The following is a 27,812-nucleotide window of genomic DNA, read 5'->3' on the forward strand; positions in this document are numbered from 1 at the left end:
CGCGCGAGAGGCTGTGGGGGAGGGGGAGGGGGAGGGAAGGGAAGCGACGTTTAGCTGCGGCACCAAATGCCTATTTATATCCTTTTGGAGTTTGTGGAACTGAACGGAATCTCCGCCCATCGCTAAGCGCTCGTCCCTAGCAGGCCACCGCCTCCATCACCAGCCTCCTCCATGATCGGATGAGACTCTTGCTGCTTCTTCTTCTCTTCCCTTCAACATCTTTATCTCCTTTTCCCCCTTCCCCTGACGCTGCGCCGTGCTCCCTATTGGGCAGCAGAAATAAGCGTCACTTTCTACTTCAATAAAATCACTTCTACTATTTATATCAGAGGCTCCGGCAACAGTCACCAACGCCGCACGCATTTTGAGCGAACGCGGGCAAAACGCCGACGGCGTCGACAACAGTTCTGCGTGTTGCCGGTGCTGCTGCATGTCCAAGTTTATACAGCTGTTAAAGCTAATATCATTACTCCGTATAGCTCTCTACAAATTTGCTATCGCAATTGATGCTTCGCCTTTCAAGTGAAACTGCGACAACTTTTTTATTTCAAAAGATTGCATTTAGGCATAAAATATAAAATTGTTGCGAGGCGAAAAGGTGGTAAAGACTTCCGACGCTGCTCGACGAGTGTTCCGTTATGATCTCATCGAAAACCCCCGAGCTGCCCCCATACAATCCTAAACAAGCAACATGCAACAGTCACCAACACCGCGCGCGTTCGGCGCGAACGCGGGCAAAACACCGACTGTTAATTTGCTGTCGCAATTGATGCTTCGCCTTTCTGGTGAAACTGCGACATTTTTTTGTTTCCGCCATGGCGTTGCCTTCAACTTCTAATCTTTACGGAGCAAGAAAGTGCCCTTTAAGGCCTTTTTGCTTTTGTATATCACGTAACATTTATGCAGGTGATAGTGTGCAGCAGGTTGGCAGTTCACTGCTGTTGAAACACGCACGCGCGTTCCTCTAATGGTTTAAGAACGGGCCAGCAACGTTATGTGTTCAAAGACATTATGTGTTCAAAGACAGCAAAGCGCAAACATTCGCTAGTCATCATGCGACGCTTATCCTTGACGCCTCAATTGCAATAGTGTGAAAACAAGTACTCTTTTTTCTTACAGATTTTCTGATGACTCTAACTTGTGCTTTGCTGACAGCGGTGCCGATGTGTTCCTTAGGCGGAATGACGGCTGCTGGCTAAAGGTATGTTGTTCTTTGTTTTCTTTTTTTTTTGCTGAGAAAAGAAAGTGTACTTGGTTGAAATTGGCCGTGTATTTTTTTACTGAAATGTCCAAATATCGAGAAGGTAGTCGACGAGCCGTCGGTAGGGGCCTATCTTCTGCGTGACGCGTGCGATCTTTTACAAATGCGAAGGGTGATGGCGCGGGAGAGGCCAACCCTAAATTAGACGAAGAAATAACGTACGCGGAAGTGTACGAAGCGGCGCAAGCCGCAGTTAAAAACTCGGCACCGGGCCCAGACACAATCACAAATTCAATGATTCGAAACATGGATTCGGTAGCCCTAGCGAAAATAACAAAGGTTTTCAATAGCGAGTACTGGGCCAAGGGAGATTTGCCCCAAGAATGGAAATTGGCTAAAATAATCATGATCCCCAAACCGAAAAAGAATCCCTCGATCGATACCCTCCGGCCGGTATCGCTCACGTCCTGCCTCGGTAAGCTCTATGAGAGGATGATCCACAGCAGACTACAGCGGTACCTGGAAGAGCGGAGCTGGTTCCCAGACTCCATGATAGGATTTCGCACAGGTTTATCGTGTCAAGACGCGTTCCTCCTACTAAGGGACGAGATTCTAACCAATATTCCGTACGGTGACGAGAGACTAGTCCTAGCACTAGACCTCAAAGGAGCCTTCGACAATTTCTCTCACGGCGCAATACTCGAGGAACTCGAACGCTCGGGTTGTGGTGAGCGCACCTACAATTACATAAGGGCATTTCTTTCCAACCGCGAGGCCAGCATCAGTATTGGCCAAATCACATCGCAGATATTTAAAATGCCGAGCAAAGGAACCCCTCAAGGAGCGATAATATCTCCTCTGCTCTTCAACATGGCGATTTGTCGCCTCGCGCGCGATCTCGATCGGATACCCGACTTAGGTTACACGCTTTACGCTGACGATATCACGCTGTGGGCGAGCAGAGGTTCCCTAGCGGAAAAAGAATACACGCTCCAAACCGCGGTATTAGCGGTGGAGAAATCTTCCCGAACGAGCGGGCTGAAGTGCGCGCCCGAAAAATCCGAGGTCATCCGGATACACGCGAAAGGCTACAAATCCAGAGGGTCGATTAACATTGCGGTTGAGGGCCAAATGGTCCGAGAGGTACCTACGATGCGAGTCCTGGGTTTGTGGCTTCAGAGCGACGGGAGAGCAGCACAGACGCTCAAAACCATCAAATCCGCAACCCACAACATAGCCCAAATGATACGTCGAGTGACGTATAGAAAGGCGGGAATGCGAGAAATCGATACCCTAAGGCTCGTACAGGCCTTAGTGATTAGTCGAATCACATATGGCTTGCCCTACCAAATCCTGAACAGGGAAGAGGAGAGGCAGGCCAACACGATAATTCGAACAGCTTTCAAGGCGGCTCTGGGCCTGCCTAAATCTACCTCCACGGAGCGCATGCTAGCTTTGGGAGTACACAATACTTTCGACGAACTGAGGCAGGCCACTCTGATGCGACAGAGGGAGCGCCTCAGCTTCACAAAAACTGGTAGGGCAATATTGGCACGACTTAATATCCCAGCATACCCGATTTATCTCACCGAAGAGGCCGTACCTCTCCCTCCTTCGGTGAGATCCAAAATTACAGTAGCTCCAATTCCCAAGAATATGCATCCCGAGTACAACAAGGAAAGGCGCAAAGCACGCGCACAACATATTCAATCGATGTACTCCAATAACGCTAGGTACAATACGTACTACACGGACGCAGCTGCGTATGCAGAGGCTACCGGGCAGCGCTACCAAAGGAGGTACGCCCTGGCAGTCGTGAACGCGATCAGTCAGCAGCAAATTACCGCGTCGACCACGGCGGCCTCCCCCACCTCGGCCGAAATGTTAGCAGTGGCGATCGCGCTCGCTCACGCGGAGCGTTCGGAAAGGACTCAGTCGTGGTCACTGACTCCCGGGAGACATGTTGCATGTTTCTTAAGGGGCACGTGACTGCGGCTAGCCTCGCGATAATCCCCAAATCGTTCAACCACCGCCATCGCCTACTCTGGTGCCCGGGACATTCGGGGGTACAGGGGAACGAACAGGCTAACGCTTTAGCTCGAGCGTCTACTAACCGAGCGATGGCGTCCTCTTCGAACCCCAACCCCTCACACTATCCCTCACAAAATCCCACCAATTTAAATGTAAAAGACATCCTTGCTCATCAGCGCGGAGTCCGCAGAAAATACCCGCCGCCTCACCCACAACTTAGCGGGGAAGAGGCCGCCGATTGGCGCAAAATACAGACCGGGGTATTCCCCCATCTAAAACTGCTAAATGCCATGTATCCCACCCGCTATAGGGCCACATGCCCTTGGTGCGGTGGCATACCTACACTAATACATGTGACCTGGGAGTGTAGTAAGCACCCTCATAGGCCCACTAATAATATCTCAATGGAGCAGTGGGAGGCAGAGCTCGCCCGTTCCGACTTGGCAGGACAAAAGTCCTTAATTAGCCAGGTAAGGCAGGCGGCAGAGGCCAGTGGGGCCCTGGACTGAGGGGCTCCGACCACCGCTATACTTAAAATATTTTCCAGCCAAATAAAGTTTCTATATATATATATATATATACAAATGCGAAAACGTTTTCAAAAATTTGGCCGCCATCCCGCCCTGCGAACTTGAATGACCAGCGAAGCTGTATCAAACTCTACACAGGGGCCGGTACTTTGTAGGGATGCCTTATGCTTTATTCTATACTAGTCTTATCATCCACCGCTCACGGCCGGCTGATCCCGTTGATAACGTGAACGGACCGTCGCTTTAACAACTGTCCAAGCGCGAAAAGGCATAAGCATCGGAAAGGCATCGCTAGGAAATATTTGCCATCGCCGAGCATTGTAGCGCTGTCCTGCTTGTGTCTACCCATGGCAGTCGTAGAATGAACTGAATCAGTTACTAGACGGGTCTCCCTTTTATATATGAAAGCGTGGTGACGCGGCAAGATGTGTATATATATATATATATATATATATATATATATATATATATATAGATATAGATATATATACCGTAAAACCGGAATATAGGTCGAACTTTGTTTGAAAAAACCATTGCGAAAAGTCGACCACCGACTTATATACCGGACATTGGCGGAAAAACTACGGAAGTCTTGCAACAATGGTCAGATGCAGTAAACAGCCGCCTTCGCCATCACATACAGGCTGCTTTTTCACATTTTGTTTCAAAAAACTTGTCGCAGTTTCACCTGACAGGCGAAGCATCAATTGCGATAGCAAATTTGTAAAGATCTATACGGAGTAATGATAGTAGCTTTATCAGCTGTATAAACTTGGACATGCAGCAGCACCGGCAACACGCAGAACTGTTGTCGACGCCATCGGCGTTTTGCCCGCGTTCGCTCAAAATGCTTGCGGCGTTGGTGACTGTTGCCGGAGCCTCTGATATAAATAGGCACTTGGTTCTGCAGCTAAACGTCGCCTCCCTTCCCTCCCCCTCCCCCCCCCCCGCGCCCTTTCGCGCGTCGGAATAAGGCGCGTTTGCTCTACATATATGGGGATTGTAAAGGAGGGAAGAGACGCCTACTTCTGCAGCCCTTAACCCTTTCAGCCCTGAATTTTTTTTAACGCGCAGAAAATTTTTTCTTCGTTTTGTATTGATTTACTACGGCCTAAGAAGCTCAAAAATATTTATTTTATTCGGAGTACCACATCAGCATAAGATATGGCGTCATGTCCTATATATAGGACACCAGGGCTTAGTGGTTGTAAAGAGCAATATGAAGTATTTCGACTTTGCATATTATTCTCGGCTGTATCACTCATTCAAATGTATAAAAACTTGCATGATGGTCATTTGACAGTGGTTCTTTTGCATCAGAGGCATCAAAAATATTCTTCGCGCTGGTTATACACGGCTCATCATTGCACTTCAATGGCCTCTATCTTTGATAGTCGCTTTGTCGGATGTGTTTTCGTCATAGACAGTCAATTCTTCTACTGTACAGAAATTACTGCTCGCCAAGCCTGCAAAAGTAAACTATATCCCACTTTTCATCGTCATCGTCTGCTACCTCCAACACGCAGACGTCCTTCATCATTGCACTTGAAAGGCCTCCATCTACTTGATAGTCGCTTTATCGGATGTATTTTCGTCATAGATGGCCAAAGCTTCGTCTATTGTGCAGAAATTACTGCTCCCCAAGCCTGCAAAAGCAAACTGTGTGTAGCGCCCACCGACGCCGCAACGCGGCGACGCTATAAGGTCGGCGCCCTCGGCCGGCGCCTTGGTGCCGGCTGCAAAAGACGACGAAAATAAAGTTAGGCGGCGCGTGCTCGATGCGTTAGGATGGCACGCGCTAGTTTGTTCTAAAAGCATGCTGCGCTGGTCCTCTTGTTCGGGCGCTCCGCTGCGACCCCTCGGTTCCGGACATGTGTATCCTGGTTTTCATCGTCATCTACCTCGAACACGCCCACTTCCTTCATTATTGCACTCGAATGGCCTCCATTCACTTGATAGTCACTTTGTCAGATGTATTTTCGCCATATATGGCAAATTCTTCGTCTACTGTGCAGCAATACTGCTCCCCTAGCCTGCAAAAGCAAACTGTATATCCTGATTTTCATCGTCATCGTCTTCTTCCTCCAACACGCACACTTCCTATAGTGCAGCAAACATATTTGGGTCCTTGATACGCATACTTATTACTATAGGAGTCCCCTTTCCACTAAATGCAGAAGTTCAGACTGATTTACTGCCTTGGGAATAATAACACAAGAAATCGGAAGCTGTTACAATCAACAGCGTCCTCACTGTAGATTCAGCTTATTCCGGGACCTTGACAACCATTGAGCCCTGGTGTCCTATATTTAGGACGCGCAGATCATGGCGTGCTGCGGGCTATGCGCAAATAATAGGCAAAAGTTCCCGATATAAATACACTCCTAACCATATCAGAAACAACACACAAAATTATGATTGCTACCGAGACAATAGGTATTGAGCAAAATATTATCAAAAGACGCGGAAACTGCTGCAGTCGTGTTTCTTTCCTTCCGCCATTTTGATTTCACCTCACGGGCTTTCTGAGAAAGACAAGGATGAAGAAACTGTCATCTATGCTGGCGGAGGTGTATGGAGAATAGCTTAAATTCTTTTTTGAGTTTGCTAACCATATGCGTAACGATTAAGAACAATTTCTTTTCGTGTCCTTTATATAGGACGCCAGGGCCTAAAGGGTTAAGGGAGCATGGCGCAAACTGCGCGTTTGTTCTCCGCCGTGGGTTCACTCCCCGTGAAAGCGCGCGTCCCTCGCGCCCTTTCACTCGCACATACAGCGTTCGGTGGCGCGCGGCGACGATTTCATCTCCATTGACGTCATACGGAACCTCACGGCGACCGCGACGGCAACGGCGACGACAGAAATCTGCTTTGGGGTGTCCATATAATTGCTATCGCAATAAAATGAGCGGAAGCCGACGGCAATTCACCGTCGCCTTCAAGAAAAAGGCGATTGAGTACGCGGAAGCTCACGGCAACCCGCCAGGTTGCCGTGGGCTTCGTATCATGTGACCATCGACCCGCGTGTTTCGCACCTTATCATCACGGTACTGAGCAGCATTTAAATAAACACTGTCACCATTGTGCAACCGGCTGAGTCGCATTTGTATAAAGGTAAGGGTGTCTTTCGGTACTTTTGCCATTGAAAAATACTTTTTTCATTTTTATAATTGGTTAGTTGGGGGGGGGGGGTCGATCTATATTCCGGTTCGACCTATAGTCCGGTTTTTACGATATATATATATATATATATATATATATATATATATATTGCCTACAGGGAGCTGAGTTCTTCTCTTCACTGGATCTGCGCTCCGGGTACTGGCAAGTGCCGATGGCTGAAGCCGACCGCCCAAAAACGGCTTTTGTAACTCCTGATGGATTATACGAGTTCAATGTAATGCCTTTCGGCCTTTGCAACGCGCCTGCAACTTTCGAGAGAATGAGGGACGCTATTCTCAGGGGTCTTAAATGGCACACATGCCTTTGCTACTTAGACGACATTGTGGTCTTTTCTACCGATTTCGATACGCATCTCGCCCGCCTTGAGCAAGTTCTTGCCTGTCTCACGTCAGCTGGGTTGGAACTCAATTTGAAAAAATGTCATTTTGGTGCCCGTAAGCTTACGATCCTAGGCCACGTCGTCTCCAAAGAGGGAATTCTGCCTGATCCTGCCAAACTTCGCGCCGTTGCTGAGTACCCCAAGCCCACTACTCTAAAGGAACTACGTAGCTTTATCGCTTTGTCTTCCTATTTCCGGCGTTTCATTCGTAATTTTGCGTCGATCATCGCTCCCTTGACGCAGCTTCTTAATGGCTCGTCAGACCTGTCGGCTTGGAACTCGGAGTGTGACGAATCATTTATGAGGCTCCGCCGGCTCCTCACGTCCCCTCCAGTACTGCGCCACTTCGACCCCAATGCGCCTACTGAGATACATACGGATGCTAGCGGTGTCGGACTTGGCGCCATTCTCGCCCAACGCAAAGATGGCTTTGACGAGTACGTTGTCGCATATGCCAGCCGCACCCTAACGAAGGCAGAATCCAACTATTCTGTGACGGAAAAAGAATGTTTGGCGATTATTTGGGCAATCAGCACATTTCGTACTTATCTTTACGGCCGTCAGTTTGACGTTGTCACTGATCACCATGCCTTATGCTGGTTATCGTCCTTGAAAGATCCCAGTGGCCGCCTCGCTCGTTGGGCCTTACGGCTTCAAGAGTATGACATGCGTGTCATTTATCGCTCTGGACGCAAACATTCAGATGCCGACGCCCTATCCCGTTCTCCGCTACCTCCTGCCTCAGTTTGCTGCTTACCTCCCACCTGCGATTTGTCAGCTCTTAGCTTCAACGACATGCCGGCCGAGCAGCGTAAAAATCCCTGGATCTCTCTACTGCTGGACTTCCTGTCTCACCGCTCACCTGCGTCTCTCTCACACGCCGTGCGTCGTCAAGCACACCACTTTGCCATCCGCGACGACCTTTTGTATCGACGGAATTACCTCACCGACGGCCGTCGATGGCTGCTCGTTATCCCCAGTCACCTGCGCTCACACATCTGCGCCGCTTTCCACGATGACCCCCAATGTGGCCACGCCGGCGTCTTCAAAACGTATTCCCGTCTTCGTCTTCGATTCTACTGGCGAGGCATGTACAGATTCGTTCGCCAGTACGTCCGTTCACGTGCAACGTGTCAACGCCGCAAGACCCCTCCTCAGAGTTCTGCAGGTCCCCTGCAACCTTTACCCTGCCCAGAGTATAAAAATAGCATCGCGCAGCATAGCGGATGCTAGGTGGAGAGGAGGAGTGCAGGCATGTGGTAGTGGGACGCGTAGAGCTGCTGCCAACGCCGATCGCGTTTCGCCGCGTTCGCGCCGAAAGCGCCTGTTGTCCGTGACTGCAACCGATGACTCTGGCGGCGGCTCGGCAGGTTTAGACCAGACAACTAGACACTAGTTGCTTCCGAAAAACTGAAGCGAGAGCTAGATTGAGTTAGATTAAGGGAAGCCGAGAGTTCGCGTAGGCGAAGAAATTAAGATCCGGAGGCTTGTAAACGTGGGCGGTTGAATTCATCGCGATACTGCGCAGAACATCGCGAATAAATCCTGAGCGCCACCAAACTCAGTGCACGGTTTGCCACTACTTTACTAGGCTTTCCCCAGCTCCGCTGGTCTCTGGTGTTTGCGGTCGCAGGGCCACGCATAAATTTTTGTTACCGCACTTCCTCACTCCAGCGTTTTGATAGCGAATATGCGCGGTCATCGATTTAGATGTGTTTGTTTGCTTGTGCGACCGAGCACACCTAGCTTTTTAATTCGTTTAGCGAATGTTCACAAGATTACGCGGCCGATAAAACTGCTATCCTTACTTCGTATAGCTGTCTACTAATTTGCCAGCGCAATCGATGCTTCGCCTTACGGGCGAAACTGCGTCTTTTTATTTTAGGTGGTCAGCGGCTGCCCCGGAACCGTCGTCGAAGTGGTGGAATCAACAAGGACCGTTAGGTAAGTGCGGTAGAAGTCAAGCGAGAGTGCACTGGCTTTAACCCGAGACACAAAAAATGACACATGTTTACTGTAATTTGTTAATGTTACGTGCTTGGAACTGGAATGGAATCTAAACTTACTTAGTTACGCCGCTGCAAGCGACGTAACTAATCACTACTTCGGCTGGCGCGAGCTTCTGCGATAGGTCGTTAAAAAAATTCATAGCCTTCCACTACTGTGAAGATGGAAGACAGCGAAGCTGTGACTATGCTGGGTCTGCTATAAGGAATATTGCTATAGTGAATTTATCATAATCAGTCTATATTTATGTCCGCTGCGATCTCCAATTACCCCTGCCTTCTCCAATTACCCTGGTCTAGTGAATTTATCATCATCATTAGCCTATATTTATGTCCACTGCAGGACGAAGGCCTCTCCCTGCGATCTCCAATTACCCCTGTCTTGCGCTAGCTGATTCCAGCTTGCGCCTGCAAATTTCCTAACCTTCATCACCCCACCTAGTTTTCTGCCGTCCTCGACTAGGCTTCCCTTCTCTTGCTATCCATTCGGTAACTCTAATGGTCCACTGGTTATCCATCCTACGCATTACATGACTTGCCCAGCTCCATTTTTTCTCTTAATGTCAACTAGAATATCGGCTATCCCTGTTTACTCTCTGATCCACACCGTCTGTTCCCGTCTCTTAACGTTAGGCGTAACATTTTTCGTTCCATCGCTCATTGTATTGTCCTTAATTTGTTCTCGAGCTTATTTGTTAACCTCAAAGTTCCTGCCCCATATGTTACGACTGGTAGAATGCAATGATTGTACACTTTTCTTTTCAACGACAGTGATAAGCTCCTAGTCAGGACTTGGTAATGCCTGCCGTATGCACTCCAACCCAATTTTATTGACTATATTGAGCGTCTTCGGCATGTTCTTCAAAGAGCCAAGGACACCGGTGCGATAGCCAAGTAGTGCGTTTTCTTCGCCAAGGCCCACCCATCGTCATAGAGAAAGCGTATGAGCCACAGCGTTCATAGCCGCGGCACACTGCGCGGCATTATCAGGATACGGCATCATGGACACCGTGGAAGATGTGCTTCAACGAGCGTCCGTCCCATGGCGAGTCCAAAGGGCAACTGCTCATAACAGCGCGATCTCTACGTCATGAGACAAAGGGGCACAACGATTGGTGGGACGCGCCGCCGCCGAGTATCCCGACATTTGTGAAAAAGGCATCGGCGGTGGCGAGGGGTATAACATTAAATAGGCCATCCTTCACCCGTTCTGACACCTGCGTAATAGCACACCTGGCGGGAAACCGCCACATACTTGGAGCACCATGCGGAGTCTTAACAAATGCTGATGATGATGGTTTTTTTCTACACGCGGGCACGATCCTGGGGAGCTTGGCCCTTAACAGCTTCGATGTAATAAATATCAGGCTAGGCGAAGCCAGGAATAGGGGCTCCGTCAGCGTGGCGGGGCTATGCAATCGCAGTGCTTATCAATAGGCTTAATTTGCTTATTGGTAATCCATTAGGCGGAGGAGGGACTGCCAAACAAAATTCGTTTTTTTTATTCGACGATTTAATCAACCCTCTACGAGGGATTAGGCTGCAGTAATCTCTACGTAAGCGAACGCTTTTACCATTGCACTTCCGATACACGATTGGCACATCAGTGTATTTCTGGACACTTTGACATCAAAGTATGCTGGATAAACCACGATAACTTCTTTCACCTTAGAAGGAATATTACGAGAGAGATATGCTCTAGGGTTGCGAAGATTTTTGTGTGAAGTCGTTTCGCATTAGTTAGTTATACAACTTCGAAAACTTCGATAAAATACAGAAACTCAGACAATTGTGCCGAAAGAATGTGGTGACACATATGAGTACAGAACTTTCACAAATACAGAAGTAGGCAATATTGTTGAAAGTCTAAAAAGACATATAGCACCAGAGAGAGAGAGAGAGAGAGAGCAAACATTTTATTACCAAGAGAAAAGGTAGTAAGAGTATGGGAGGGACCCCTAGTCCGGGCTCCCTAGAACGATCTCAGAGACAGCACGGGCCCGTTGAACTAGGGTCCGGCGGACCTAGGGAGGCCCGTCGCGGAGGGCATCCTCCCACAGCTCTTTGATGCGGAAGGGGTTCAAGATGACTGGCAGGGGAGGGAATAATTTTGCGGTGCACTCCACCGTGACATGGAACGCTGTGGGGGAGCTTCTACAGCCCGGGCAAGAGTCTGCGTAGCGGTCAGGGTAAAATTTATGTAGGGAGAGGAGATTGGGAAACGTGTTTGTTTGGAGTTTGCGGAGTGCCACCTCTTCCTCTCGCGAGAACGACAGTGGTGGCGGACCCACGGTGTGTCTAGCTCGTGTATAGTAGTTTAATACGTCTCTGTATGTGAGTGGAGAGCCCGCCTGATCTGGACTCTGAACCTCGTCATGCGGGCAGCTCGGAGGGTAATTTCTCGAGCGACCCATTACCCGGCAGTGAGGCATGGCCAGGAGTCCAGAGCAAGTGGATGCGTTGTGGGACAGATGTGTCTGTGTTTGGTGACTGGTGTAGGATGCGGAGAGCCGCCTTGGAGAAGCCGCGTTCCGTCAAAAAGGCGCGGCATGCCTGCTGGGAATCGGTTAGGATATACACCTGCCCAGGAATCTGGAGAGCGTGTCGAACAGCAAGCGCTACTCCAAGGACTTCTCCGTGTCCAGGTGTAGAACCTCGTAAGGAGGCGGCCGTAATAAATGTTTCAGCGCCATCCAGGACTACCGCGGAATACCCGTTGTGGTACCGAGCAGCATCCGTGTATAGGGTATTTGTCTTAGGGATGTCACCGAGCATGCGCAACAGGTATCGTACACGGGCACGCCGGTGTCCCGCGTCATGCTCAGGATTGATGTTTTGTGGTAGTGGGTGCACCTTTAAGGCTGTACGGACCCAAGTCGGAATAGTGATGGCGATATCTTCATCATAATTGTGCAAAACTGGATGTCCCAATCTCGAGAGCAGGTGCCGCCCAATGGGTGTGAGCAAAAGACGTTGTCTTTGACTGGTCCACTGAGCTTCCAATAACTCGCCGAGAGTGTTATGCGTCCCTAGGGCTAGCAGACGTTTCGTGGCGGTGTAGTGTGGGAGGCCGTGGGCGAGCTTGGTCGCCTTTGGCAGCATTGTGTCGACCCGTATCTGCTCCGCCTGCGTAAGTCTGTGGAAGGGAATGTGGTAAGTAATGCGACTGATCACACAGGCGTCCACCAGGCGCAGTAGGTCCCGTTCCCGTAGACCTGAGCGCCTGTTGGAGACCCGCCGAATCATGGCCAAAGTCTGTTCGGCCTGCCGGGATATAGCACCAGGACCTGATTTCAAAACAAGCTTCGCTGAAGAACTTTATTATGTATATAAACATTTTTGGATAAAATATTCAACAGCTGTATATAAGTAGTGATAGTGCGCGTTTAATAGTAGATACGCTCGGCGTTTTTATGAATGCGCCGAAAAAGGCAACGGCCAAACGGAGCAAGCGCGAGCACCAACAACAAACGTCTTATTCTTCGTCTTCTGCTGGCGCCCGTATTTCTCACTACAATCACTCCCGAGCCAAAATAGGAGCCATCCTGGCGACCTATGGAACAGGTAGCACTGGTGGGTCGTAGTGCGGCTTCAGTCGATCGATATGAACAGTTTCGCGTCCGCGACGCCGTTTGTCCGTAGATGGGTGAATAGGCTCAATGACGTAGTTGACCGGGGATGTCTGTCGGAGAACCCGGTAAGGGCCGGCGTACATTGAGCTGAACTTTGTTGAAAGCCGGGAGTAGAGGAGGGAACGCGGAGCCATACCAGCGTTCCAGGTGAATATGATGTAAAACACAAGCCTGCGTCGCGACTATGTTTCTGGCTGGCCTGATCTTTCGCGGTAAGTGAGCGGGCAATCTGACGACATTCTTCGGCATAAGTGGCGGCTTCGGATAGAGGAGTAGATTCTGAAGCGTCGAGGCGATACAAAAGAATGGTGTCCATAAACGAGGAAGGTTTGCGACCGTAAAGAAGAAAGGGAGAGAAGCCCGTGGTAGACTGAGTAGCGCTATTGTAAGCGTACGTAAGAAAGGGAAGGATGCGGTTCCAGTTAGTGTGGTTAGCGGAAACGTACATGGCGAGCATGTCGCCGAGAGTACGATTAAAGCGTTCAGTCATACCATTCGTTTGCGGATGATATGCGCTTGTAGTTCTATGGACAATGTTGCATTCCCGGAGGTGGGCTTCTACAGCTTCGGAGAGGAATGAACGACCACGGTCACTCAGTAGCTCGGAAGGCACACCATGTCGAAGAACAAGGTTGCGAAGGATGAACAAGCCGACTTCACGTGCTGAGGCCGCCGGAAGCGCTGAAGTTTCGGCGTAGCGCGTGAGATGGTCCACGGCGACGATAAGCCAGCGGTTGCCATCTGGGTTGTACGGTAGAGGGCCGTACAAGTCGATGCCGATACGGTCGAAAGGCCGGTAGGGACAAGGCAATGGTTGGAGCGGCCCTGTAATCTTGTTAGGTGGGCTCTTGTGGCGTTGGCACTTGGAGCACGAGTGGACGTACTGGCGAACGAAGCGGTACATTCTGCGCCAGTAGTATCGAAGCCAGAGGCGTGCATACGTCTTTAGTACACCGGCATGGGCGCATTGCGGATCCGCATGAAAAGAGGCACATATCTCGGAACGTAAATGGCGAGGAATCACCAGCAACCATTTACGGCCGTCAGAGAGGTAGCTGCGGCGGTACAGAAGCCCATCGCGGATGGCAAAGTGACAAGCAGCGCGCCGAAGCGAGCGGTCGGTGGTGCGTTGTGACGGTTGAGATAAATAGTGTAGAAGAGAGGCTATCCAAGGATCGCGGCGTTGCTCAGCTGGCATGTCGGTGTATGTAGAGACGAAGAATCCTAGCTGGAGACAGACGCAGCACCATCCTCATCGGGCAGTGGCGAGCGCGAAAGAGCGCCGGCATCCGAATGCTTTCGGCCGGACCGGTAGACAACACGGATGTCATAGTCCTGTAGACGAAGCGCCCAACGAGCTAGGCGACCAGAGGGGTCCTTTAACGACGACAACCAGCACAGGGCGTGGTGATCAGTCACGACGTCAAATGGACGGCCATACACGTAAGGTCGAAATTTGGTGATTGCCCAAACGATTGCAAGGCATTCTTTTTCGGTGACTGAATAGTTTGTTTCCGCTTTGGTAAGAGTGCGGCTGGCGTAAGAGACGACGTACTCTTCGAAGCCAGACTTACACTGGGCAAGAATAGCGCCGAGGCCTACTCCACTAGCGTCCGTGTGGATTTCTGTGAGAGCGTCTGGGTCAAAGTGGCGTAGGATAGCTGGGGATATCAAAATACGGCGTAATGTGGCGAACGCATCTTTGCAATCTGTAGACCATGCCGAGATGTCTTGGCTGTCGGCAAGCAGCTGCGTTAAGGGGGCGATTATGGACGCGAAATTACGCATGAATCGGCGAAAGTACGAACACAGCCCGATAAAGCTACGGAGTTCTTTCAGCGTAGACGGTCTGGGGAACTCGGCGACGGCACGTAGCTTTGCAGACTCGGTAAGGACACCGTCCTTACTGACAACATGGCCTAAGAAGGTAAGTCGGCGGGCGGCAAAGTGGCACTTCTTCAAATTAAGCTGCAATCCAGCGTCTGAAAGGCAAGTGAGGACGCTTGCGAGGCGACTCAAATGGGAGGCAAAGTCCTTCGAAAAGACTACGACGTCGTCCAGGTCGCACAGACACGTGTGCCATTTGAGGCCTCTAGGAATGTTGTCCATGAGATGTTCGAAGGTGGCAGGCGCATTACAAAGGCCGAATGGCATCACGTTAAACTCATATAAACCGTCTGTGGTTACAAAAGCAGTCTCGGGACAGTCAGGTTCATCCATAGGGACCTACCGATACCCAGATCGAAGATCCAAAGAGGAGAACTCTGCTCCTTGCAAGCAATCGAGGGCGCCGTCGATTCTGGGCAGCGGATAAACATCTTTTCGTGTGATATTGTTAAGGCGCCTATAATCAACAAAAAATCTAATGCTACCGTCCTTTTTCTTTACCAGCATAACTGGGGAAGCCCAAGGGCTGTGTGAGGGCTGTATTACGCCACGATGAAGCATGTCGTTGACTTGTTCATCAATGACACGGCGCTCAGCATGAGAAACTCGGTATGGACGCTGGCGCAGGAGTGCATGACTGCCAGTGTCAATGCGGTGAACGATGGCGGATGTGCGGCCCAAGGAAGACTGCTTATGATCGAACGACGTCAGAAAGCGGGCGAGCAGCTCCACGAGTTGGGTACGCTGTGCAAGCGGGAGTGTGGAATCAATTGACGGGAGGAATGCCTCTAAGGAGGACGAATCGGCGGAGGTAGCAGGAGGAATGCTATCGACGAGAAGGCCTATCGTGTCGTCAGGCAGTTGAATAGAGTAGGCAGAATCAATATCCTCAAGCCGACCTATACATTCACCATGGTATAACGTGGCTGTGGAAGACAACCGATTCGTGACGTAAATGGCGCTGCAAGAGTTTTCGACCGTGAGAACTGCAAAAGGGAGGAGGAAGTTCTTGCGAGAGGTGAAGGCTTCGGAGGGTGCAAACAGGGCGGTGGAATCGGAGGCAGAGTCGCAAGAAAATGGCACAAAAACAGAAGACAAAAGAGGGATGTCAGTGTCCGCGGCGACGACCACTCGAGAAGGTGGCTTGTGAGAAGCGGCGGCACACATCGGCGACAACTCAAGTTCGGCACGCGCACAGTCAACAACGGCATCGTTAGTAGCGAGAAAGTCCCAACCGAAAATAACGTCGTGAGAACATGGCGAAAAAACGACAAATTCGACTGCGTACAAAATGTCCTGTATGACAAGACGAGCTGTGCATGCCACTGAAGGTTGAATGTGGTGCGCGGTCGCGGTACGCAGAGAGACATCGGAAAGCGGTATCGTTATCTTTTTTAACTTGCGGCACAGTTCTCCACTAAGCACAGACATAGCAGTACCAGTATCGACGAGTGCTTGCACAGAAACACCTTCGATATTCACTGTTATTTCGTTCGCAGGTAGAAATCGAAGCCTTCAAGTTGTCGACACGAGCGCAGTTCTTGCCTCCGGTACTGCGAGGGCTAGTTTTCCGCTTGGACTGGTGGGGGGCGACGAACCATTGGGGAAAGTGAACGGTGACGTGGTGAGGGCGACCGACGTGTGTCGTAGCGACGGCGATTCGGTGAGCAGGGGTGCGATTTTGTACGCGTTCCAAAATGGAACGGACCGCCTCCGTTCCGTTTTGGAACGCGTACAAGATCGCGCCCCAGGTGTCCATTGTTGAATGGGAGGACATCGGGCGCGGTAGTTCAGAACGAAAGTAGTCCCGATTGTCTTCGCCCGCACTAGGACGGAAGTCACGACGACGGCAGAAACGTGCGACATGGCCAGGCAGACAACAGAAGGAGCAAATAGGCCTGTTGTCCGGGGTGCGCCAAGGATTAGTGCACGGCGGCGCAGGACGGCGAAAAGGTGGCGGGTTCGGGTGGACAGGCGCAGGCGCAGCGAAGAAGGCATTTGCTGGTCGACCAGGATCCGGGCTGAACGGTATTGATGGTGACTGTGTGCGTGCGACTTCAGCGTAGGTCAGAGGAGTGGAAACAGGCGGATGCTGGAAGGTGGTTGGTAGCGTCTCAGAAATTTGCTCTTCTATGGCCTGTCGTAGCGTCGGAGCAAGCGCCCCTGCGCTGAGGCCGGGACGCAGGGAACAAGGGACAATTGCCGTGCCACTTCCTCTCGGACGAACTGCTGGATCTGCTGCCATAACATTGTGGTGTCCGTAGAAACGGCGCCTACAGTGAATGGCGACATGTCGGCCGGGTCAGAGCTCGGGAGTCGAGTAGAAATGCGCTGTTTCCGCAATTCGTCATAGCTCTGACAGTACTGAATCACGTCTGCGACAGTTTGGTGATTCTTGGCAATCAGCATTTGGAAAGCGTCGTTCTCAATCCCCTTCATGATGTGTCTGACTGTATCAGCTTCGGACATAGCAGGGTTGATGCGACGGCAGAGGTCCACAATATCCTCAATGTAGGACGTGAAGTTCTCGCCGGATTGCTGGGCGCGACCGCGCGTTGTTCCGCGCGGAGCTTGCGAACAGCGGGACGGCCGAAGACTTCCGCGAAGCTCGTTTTAAAGGATGCCCATTTGGCAATATCAGCTTCGTGGTTGAGGAACCATAGCTGTGCAACGCCCGCCAAGTAAAAGTTGACGTTCCTGAGCTTGTCACCGTCATTCTACTTATTGTGGGCGCTTACCCGCTCATACGAAGTGAGCCAGTCCTCGACGTCGTGCTAAATATAATAAAGAAATTATGGGGTTTTACGTGCCAAAACCAGTTCTGATTATGAGGCACGCCGTAGTGGGGGACTCCGGAAATTTCGACCACCTGGGGTTCTTTAACGTGCACCTAAATCTAAGTACACGGGTGTTTTCGCATTTCGCCCCCATCGAAATGCGGCCGCCGTGGCCGGGATTCGATCCCGCGACCTCGTGCTCAGCAGCCCAACACCATAGCCACTGAGCAACCACGGCGGGTACGACGTCGTGCTCATCGGTGCCGTTGAAAATTACAGGGTCTCGCTGTCGGGGTACCCCGGAGCAGGCGACCACCTGTGGTACGGGAGCACCTTGTTGGGGCACGTCGTCAGGCATTGCCGAGGCTGGGGGTAGAGTCCGGGTACGGTGTTCCAGGATGAAATGGGAACCAGCACCCTCCACTAATTGATAGTGCGCGTTTAATAGTAGATACGCTCGGCGTTTTTATGAATGCGCCGAAGCAGGCAACGGCTGAACGGAGCGAGCGCGAGCACCAACAACAAACGTCTTATTCTTCGTCTTCTGCTGGCGCCCGTATTTCTCACTACAGTAGGTTTTTTCCTGACAATATGGAAATCATCGCTTTCCCCTTCCTCACAACAAGTTAAATAGAGCGCAGGCATTGACCCTCAGATTATTGCAAACAGGCTCGTATCCCAGCCCGGCTTTATTACACAAGCTTTATCCCGACACTTATGCCAGTAGTTCTTGCAGGCACTGCAATGACTTCGCTAGCTTAGACCATATGCTCTGGCGTTGCCCCTCGTTACGAGGCACGGAACAAATAAATGAGGACAAGTGGCTCTCCGCTATCAAGAGCCCCGATGCCGGGGCGCAACTATGGGCTGTCCAGAGGGCCCACGATGCGGCGGTCGGGCATGGCCTGACTGTCCCAACGTGGGAGCGGCCCGCTGCGCGCTGAGTCGCGTACCTCAGGACGTTCATTAAAGTTTTCCATCCATCCATCCATCGCGGGTCATTTTGATTCCCAAAAGTAACAAAGCTAAGAAACCAGAAGCGTCAGATCGTCTCATACCAATAGATCATATATTAGGAAAAACCTTACAAAAATTGATTATCTATCGAATATATCATTTATTACTGAACGACCAACCTCCAGAAAAGCGTTATGGCTTAGAACAACGCTTGAATCGCAAGCTCAGGAAAAGATAGCCGAGATCAACAAACAGATAGAGGAGCACTGACAAGCCCTGTCTAGGCAGCCATGGGACGAAATTTGCAATTCAATCGACGGGCAGATGCGCACGGGAGGGAAGTAGAATCTTCTGAAACACTTGCTCGACGACTCCGGCACCACATCAAACCAGAGAAGTGTCCTCGCTAAAGCGCTCCACGAAGCCAAGAAGTCGTCTTCGGAAGAAGTGCTGGAGATGCTAGCTAAGAAGTACCTGCCGCTCAAAACTGTGGCCGATGAGGCGGCATACCCAGTATACAAAAGGAAGCCGAACTTCGCGCTGGACGAGCCTTTCCAAGTCAGTGAAATCCGCTAGCGCCCTACATGACCTCAAAGGTAGGTCGGCACCCGGCCCGGATCACATTAACAACAAGGCTCTCAGAAACCTAGAGGACGAATCAGTCGAGTTTCTCACAGATGAGATAAATCGCATTTTGGAGGAGGGAATTGTACGGGAACAATGGAAAGTGGCGAAGGTCATACTCATCCCAAAGCCCGGTAAACCGCCGAGCTTGGACAACCTCCGCCCCATCTCACTGACGTGATGTCTAGGGAAGGTGGCCGAACACGCCATCCATAAGAGAATTGCCGAGTATATCGATACCAACGACCTTTTCCCTCACAACATGATAGGTTTCAGGCCAGGCCTCTCCACCCAGGACGCCATGAAGCTTATCAAGATCCAAATCCTGGAACGCTGCACTCGGGACACGAGAGCCATCCTTGGTTTGGACCTGGAGAAGGCCTTTGATAACATCCGTCACGAGTTCGTTCTCGACGCCATCTCCAAACTCGACCTGGGCTCGTCCTTCCATGCCTACGTCGGCTTTCTTGAGCAAACGATGCGACATCCTCAAGGCTGGAGATTTGGAATCAGAGAAAATGGAGCTGAGCGGAAGACCCAGGGGTCAGTCATCTCACCGCTCCTCTTCAACATCGCAATGGTCGACCTCTCGAGATACCTAGGCAAGATCCAGGGCATCGGTAACACGATCTACGCGGACGACATCACTGTCAGGAGCGCGGGAGGCAGTGACGGACAAGTCGAAGCCGCTCTCCAGGAAGCTGTCGACACTAGAGCACTGCACAGGCCGATTTTTTCAGCCCGGCCCGGGCCCGTTTTTACGTCCCGAGCCCGATCAAAACTTTTATGGCGAGACCCGGGCCCGGACCGGGCCCGGAAATAATCTACGTTACCCGCCCGGCCCGGCCCGCCACCCCTTTACCTTAGGCCCGAGCCCGGCCTGAGCCCGACTCGAAACCGGCCGGAACCCGGCCCGAGACCGAAAAATAATGTTTTTCAGAGTTGAGACGCCCGAGAATAACTCGCTGCACGTTACATGCACACCACCATAAAGCCCGAGCCCGGCCCGGGTCAGAAAGCACACGCCGTGCTCGAGCCCGGCCCGAGCTCGTGAAAAAACTGTTCTACCCGGCCCAGCCCGGCCCACGGGCCGGGCCGGGCCCGGGCTTTCGGGTAAGTCCGAGCCCGTGCAGTGCTCTAGTCGACACTACAGAGCGCTTTCTAACGGACGCGGGACTCCGGTGCTCCCCAAAGAAATAGGAACTCCTTCTCTACAGCCCAACTAGAAAGGGCCGCAAGCCACAGAACTGCAAACCCCCCCCACCGAAATCGACATTAATCGCTACATCAAGTGCGGAGATACGATTCCCAAAGTCGCGTCCATTAGAATCTTGGGAATGACACTCTAAGGGGCGGGCACAAATAGTATCACCATTCACAAACTAGCAAAGAAGACGGATAGCGTCATCGGTCTAATCAAGCGGGTAGCTAACAGAAGGAGAGGCCTGAGTGAAGAGAATCTAATACGGCTAGTCTACGCTTTCTTGTTATGCCATTTCACGCACGTAGCGGCCATGCACGTCTGGAAGAGGGCCGAGCGAGACAAGCTAAATGCCATGATAAGGAGGGGGATCAAGAGCGCGCTCGGACTACCAAACTACACACGCACCGACTGACTTCTGCAGTTGGGTATTCATAATACACTGGAAGAAATTGAAGAAGCACAAGAAAGGGCACAGATTCTCAGACTCTCCGGCACCACGGCGGGCAGACGACTCCTAACAGAGATGGGCGTCCCCCCGGCTAAGGTCGAAGACTCCTACCAGGGCCTTCCGAAAGAGCAGAAAGACCACATTATCATATCCCCAGCCCCGCGCAATATGCATCCCCAGCGCAACGTGGAAAGAAGGAAGGCCAGGGCCGTGGCGCTCCTACGCCGGGCGACAGAACTCCCTGGCGGCAGCTGCTTCGTTGACGCGGCCCAATATGGCAACAGCAAAAATTTCGCAGTAGTGTCCATCAACCACAGGGGTTCTACCGTTAGCGCAACTTCAGTACGAAGCACGTCCTCATTTGCGGCCGAGCAAGTCGCCATTGCCTTGGCCCTCCTGGACGAGAAAGATGCCAACATCTTCAGAGACTCTAGGGCAGCCATCCGCGCCTTCAGCGTTGGCGCCGTGTGTAAGGGAGACTGTCGCATCCTCGACGGCAAAAGCATCGCCACCCACACTCTCACGTGGTTCCCCGAACTCCCCGGCCGGCCCGCAGTGGTGGAGAACAGAGATCAACCGACAAGATATAATGAAATTACGCAGCAATTTTATCTCGGCAGGAGAGACTTTCCCCTTCCTCACAAGAAGTTAAATAGAGCGCAGGCATTGACCCTCAGATTATAGCAAAGTCTCGTATCCCAGCCCGGCTTTATTACACAAGCTTTATCCCGACATTTATGCCTGTAGTTCTTGCAGGCACTGCGATGACTTCGCTAGCTTAGACCATATGCTCTGGCGTGGCCCCTCGTTACGAGGCACGGAACAAATAAATGAGTACAAGTGGCTCTCCGCTATCAAAAGTCCCGATGCCGGGGCGCAACTATGGGCTGTCCAGAGGGCCGACGATGCGGCGGTCGGGCATGGCCTGACTGTCCCAACGTAGGAGCGGCCCGCTGCGCGCTGAGTCGCGTACCTCAGGACTTTAAGTTTTACATCCATCCATCCATCCATCCATCCATTAGAACAAGGGACCTTCACAATAAATGCATTAGATCATAATAAGGAAGTAGTCAATAAAGCAAAGGTAGACAAGCTGCAGTGTTTAATAATTTTATGAGATGTTAAAACGCATTCGGAAACGTCAATAGGGATATAGTGATTAAAGGCTTGTACGTACAAACTAGAAATATCTCGGTACTTGAGCTAGGGAAGAGCGTGAAAGAGGAGGACACAGAAAAGGGACGCACAATAATCACGTGTGCGCCTCTTCTGCATCCTCACACTTTCCCTAAATGTTCATCCAACTAGCATTCACTTTACTACATACATTGTAACAGAAGAGTAATAATCCATAAATCACTGACAGATGACTTTCGTAAAACTTTTGCGAGTGGTTCACCACAAGCGTGTCCACTATTTTCTTGAATGTTAAAATGCCAAAGAATGGAGAGGTACAGGCTTTCACAGACGATGTCACGGTAACTGTAAAGGGTAAAAGCAAATCACAGAGAGAACAGCCACTGAGGCACTAGGAAAAATTGATCAATGGGTGCAAAATAATAAATGATAATTTTACTCTGAGAAATGTCAATTCAGTGCATTAGGGAATAAATATATATATGTCAACCACCTAATACACCCGGGTAGTATAAGGAACACAGAGGAATTTAAAATTCTGGCCGTTATTTTTGAAAGAAAAAAATGTTTTCCGGCCAAATCTCAACGACATAAAAAAATTTATCATTCAGGCTAGAGTGAGAATGTCACATTTAGTAAGATAAATTTAACAATGAAAACAAATCAATTAAGCGAATTATACATTAGCGGTATAGAACAAATGATCATTTATGGATCTACAATATGGTAAAGGGCACGTGCTCATATTGTAGCGAAGTGACGCAGCAGTTAGTTTTCGGACGCTCACCAGGGACACGACGACGAAGCTCTGGCAGCGGCAGGTGCACATAGGCAGGTACGACGACAACAAAAAGTAACATTTGAAGAAACACGATTTATTTACCTTGGCATTAACTTGGCACCTTAAAACTGTACACACACATATTTTACATGAAACGATGTCATACCGATCGTCGACGGCCTGCCTGACCGGCCTGGTCTCCCGTGGTGAAGTGGCGCCGTGGGCTGCTGTGTCCTTGCTCACTCAAAATGACTGAAAACCCCTTCCTTAAATGTATTTCTACAGCATTCAAGGCTTCTGCACCAATCGCCTATTCAAGGCAATCAGGCAAGCCGTCGTGCTCCAATAGGGGCCAGAGTTTTCGCGACCACACAGACATGGTCGCGACAATAGACAGTGAACAACAAATTTGGCCATGCCTAATGAACCCCTTCCCCCCCACCCCCCCCGGCACAGCCGCGCGTGGAGCGACCGCGCTATACATGTGCACACACTCGTTCAAATCCGTTTCGGGATTCCTCAAGGTCGGCCGCGGCATACGTTCTTCGCGACAATATAGTAAAAAAAATAATACCTGCAGGGAGATTATGTTTAACAAAAATATGTAAATGCTATAGTGTAGTTCCAAATCACTACGATTTATATGCAATGTGGCCACGGTGCATTGGACAATAAAAAAAAAAAACAAAATACTGTATATCTTTCATAGGGAAGGCAAACTCATATGGCGGCAATGTAGAATCATATGAAACATTGCTCATAAAATGGGAAAAAAAATCGCCGACGATTACGATACTACCTAATGCGAAATTTGAACGCAGCTCTACACGTGTTGTCATTTCGCGTCTCCATATTCTGTATTATGATTATATAGGTACATGGTTTATATTAGGAAGAGAACGCTGTGAGTAGCGTAGCTGGCGCAGACAATGTCTCCTGCGGCACAATTCAAAAGGAGCGAAATGTGGCGCGACTGCCTCGCTAATCGGGAGATCGCGATAGGCAGCGCGTGACTGACGCGTCACAGCAGCTGCCGCAGACAGAACTCCGCTAGTGCAGCGCTTTGTTTCCATACAGTCCTGTACTCTAATTTCGTGGAGGGACGCTCACTCCGACCAGCAACCAACCATTTGACGAGACATGACATCGTACACGATCTGTAGGCGTTCATGGTCCCACGTGCCTATTCATACCGGATAGCAGCACGCACTTCCACTGGCGACCACGTTGCCATCAGACTCATCACACGTCTGTCTGCCATCGTGATTGTGCTCACATAACCTTGGGCACGCCGGTCTTCTGCTACTCTCTTCATCAGCGCCCTGCGCATGCGTCATTGCTCCTCCGCTGACGCTCCTTCCGTCGTTTAACCTGCAACGGGCGTGGGTTCTTATGACAATAGTTTGTTTCACCTGGTGTACCATGTTCTCCTCCTCCCCCCCCCCCCACCCCAAGAAAAAACTAATGACGAAGCTTACTTTCGGAACGTCCCTCTAGGTTACTGTTTTCGTGGAAGGGGTTTGGACTACGGGAAGGAGCGGGGGGGGGGGGGGTTATATCTGCTCCGCAGGAGGTCAGTGCACTGTGTGTCTCTGAAAGACAGGACAAAAGTCGCGGCAGAAAAAAGAACGGAAGGAATGAAGGCAAGGAACGAGAGGTTGGAATATTACTGACACCCCCCCCCCCAAAAAAAAAAAATACTGAGCAACTCAATGAAAACTACGTGCTGTTGCCTATAGCTTAAAGTTTACCATAGCGCATAAAGCTCCCTTTCAAACATTCATGCCTATTGGTTGCAATGTCTGGAACTTATGGATGAGGTATGCTTTTTTTTATTTTTTACGTGCCAAAACCACGATCTGATTATGACGCACGCCGTAGTGGGGGACACCGGAAATTTGGACCACTTGGGGTTCTTTAACGTGCACCTAAATCTAAGTACACGAGTATTTTCGCATTTCGCCCCCATCGAAATGCGGCTACCGTGGCTGGGATTCGATCCCGCGACCTCGTGCTCAGCAGCCCAACACCAAAAAAAAGAAAAAGTATGCTCTATATTTTCTGTCTCGCGCAGAACGGAAACTTGACTACAGGATGTAGAGTTAACATAAACATCCTAAGAAAATACCACCCAGTATTATCAAGAAACGGGCGTCTGAGAAAAGCGTACCAGGATGTACCAAGGGTTACCTATCTCCGCAACAGAAACTTTAACGACATGTTAGTGCATGCAAAACTCAGCCAACATCACTCCCCGTAATAAAAGCAGGTGCGCGCCCCAGGTGGAAAACCTGCAGGCACCTTCAAAGTGACCTTCAATCAAAAGCAGCGTAAATAGCTATACACACGCAGTGAAAGCTAGCTTTACTTGCTCTAGTTCCGATGTATTTATTTGCTTGAGTGTTCTTTCTATAAGAAACAATGTATCGGTGAAACCGGACAATTAATGAACCTCAGGTTCAACGGACATCGCGCGGACACCGCTACAAAGTTTCCTAAAGCCGTCGCTGAGCATTTCAACCAGCTGGGACATAGCTTTGGTGAACTTAAACTCTACATGCTACAATAAATTTTCCCTTCTGCGCGAGACAGAAACTAAAGAGAATCAGACCTCATCCGTAAGTTCCAGACATTGCAACCAATAGGCATGAATGTTTAAAAGGGAGTTTAGAATATATGCGCTATGGTAAATTTGAAACTATAGGCAACAGCACTTAGGTATTTTTCATTGAGTTGCTTTGTTTTTTTATTTTGTTATTGGGTTGCCAATACTATTCCAACCTGCCTTTCCTTTCATTCATTCATTCCTTCCGTTCTTTTATTTATATATGCATCCTTTTTTTTCTTTTTACACAAGCACCATTTTTCTGGCGCTACTTTTATTCTCTCTTTCAGAGACACGATAGTTCACTGACCTCCAGTGGAGCAGATACCCCCTCCCTGTCGTCCAGCTCCCTTCCACGAAAACAGTAACCTACAATTACACTTCCACCGGCTGACGCAGCCTCACATTCCTCCACCGATGTTCAGTAGCGCGTAATCTTTCTTTTCAATTCTACACCCTCGCCGCTGACACCCCCTCGCTCGTAACGTCGCTCACCCTTTCTCCCAACTCTCTCCCTTTTAGAAGAACCGTACCTATATATACTGTGCCGAGGAGAGCATATGTCGCCTTGAAAGAGAGAACTCCACTTCTCGAAACGTTGTTTCCTGCTGTCACCTTGTTCTCGTGTTGGTCATCAGCAACTTAGGAGATATCACCTACCCAGAAGACTGAAGTGAAAGAAGTATGAAGCACGAATTTATTGAAGCAATCAAGCTATTTTTTCCTTTTAAATGAACAAAAAATAAACGCCTATCAGATACCTACCAAGAAAGGGATGAGGCAAGGAGACACAATCTCTTCAATGCTATACACTGCATGCTTAGATGTATTCAAGCTCTTAGACTGGGAAGGCTTAGGAGTGAGGATCAACGGAGAATATCTCAGCAACTTTCGGTTTGCAGATGACATGTCCTATTCAGACGAATTACAGTAAACGATTCAGGACTTTAACCGAGAAAGTCTAAGAGTGAGGTTGAAGATTAATATGCAGAATACAAACATAATGTTTAGTAGCCTGGCAAAGGAACAAGAATTCAGGATCGCCAGTCAGCCTCTAGAGTCTGTAAAGGAGTATGTTTATCTAGGTCAATTACTCACAGGAGACCCTGATCATGAGAATTAAATTTACACAAGAATAAAATTGGGTTGGAGTGCATACGGCAGGCATTGCCAAATCCTGACTGGGAGCTAGCTTACCACTGTCGTTGAAAAAAAAGGTGTACAATAATTGCATTCTACTGGTGCTAGCATATAGGGCAGAAACTTGGAGGTTAACAAAGAAGCTCGTGAGCTAGTTAAGGACCGCAAAAAGAACGATGGAACGAAATAGTTAGGCCTAACGTTAAGAGACAGGAAGAGAACGGTGTGGATAAGAGAGCAAACGGGGATAGTTGATATTCTAGTTGACATTAAGACGAAAAATTGGAACTGGGCCGGCAACGTAATGCGTAGGATGGATAACTGGTAGACCATTAGATTTACAGAATGGATACCAAGAGAACGGAAACGCAGTCGAGTACGGCGGAAAACTAGTTGGGGTGATGAAGTTATGACATTCGCAGGCGCAAGTTGGAATCAGCTAGCGCAAGACAGGGGTAGTTAGAGATCGCAGGGAGAGGCCTTCGTACGGCAGTGGACATAAATATAGGTTGATGATGAAATAAACGCTGCTGATTTCTTTGCCCACTCCCTTCGTTAAGGTTTGGCCGGATAGTAGCTGCCCCTCCGTGCTTGTTTCTTTTCACATATTTTTTAACAATTATTCAATTCTTTTTATTGAAATTATATTTAGTGGCACGGGAAGGGGATACTTATCTTCTTTTAATTCTTTTTTTTTCATTTTTCCCAATTACAAAGAACCTCAACTGACTGCTTTTGAAGCTGGGGTGCACCGCTTTGCAGGTATATTTCCTCGGAAACCCGCCTTGAGGATTGGCCGCCAGCTTTGAAGGAAGTGGCCTTCTCTCTCCCACTGTTGCCTACTGATGAAAGGCTCGAACCCTTAGAAGTAAGTGGCGTAGACGAAGCACTGATTCAAAACAATGATCGTGTAGGGTTTTTGAACTTATCACTTTACTAGAAATAAGCATTTAAGGTGAAAAGGCCGGACGGCTCAAGATTGTCATGTCTTCGGCATTCTGTAAGGATACATAGAAACATGACGTGCTGATGTTGACATGACAGTGGCGAACAGTGCCCATGATGAGCACCGCCATTAACATATCTCCATTCTATTGTCTTTAGAAGCAAGTATTGCTAGCGTTTAAACAGTCAGGAGAAGAAACGCCCACTAATAACTGAAAGGGTGCGACTGTTTTCACAACAAATCCGTCTAGGGGCGGGGCCTCGCCTCGATGACGTATCAGCATTTTGTTTTTGTTTTCTCTCTATTTGGCGGCGCGGTCGGTGTGCGGCGCCTCAGTTCGGATC

The 27,812-nt window shown here is 49.8% G+C and overlaps 1 long non-coding RNA gene across 1 annotated transcript; it reads left to right on the forward strand.

The window, feature by feature from the left end:
* The first annotated feature begins 1,116 nt into the window (after nt 1-1,116).
* Nucleotides 1,117-27,392, forward strand: LOC125940119 (uncharacterized). The gene is made up of 3 exons (XR_007463357.1): nt 1,117-1,201; nt 9,210-9,268; nt 27,285-27,392. It is a non-coding gene; the product is annotated as an uncharacterized LOC125940119 (long non-coding RNA).
* The last annotated feature ends 420 nt before the right edge of the window (nt 27,393-27,812 follow it).

The sequence above is a fragment of the Dermacentor silvarum genome, chromosome 9 (genome assembly GCF_013339745.2).
Source record: "Dermacentor silvarum isolate Dsil-2018 chromosome 9, BIME_Dsil_1.4, whole genome shotgun sequence".
Taxonomy (NCBI): Eukaryota; Metazoa; Arthropoda; class Arachnida; order Ixodida; family Ixodidae; genus Dermacentor; species Dermacentor silvarum.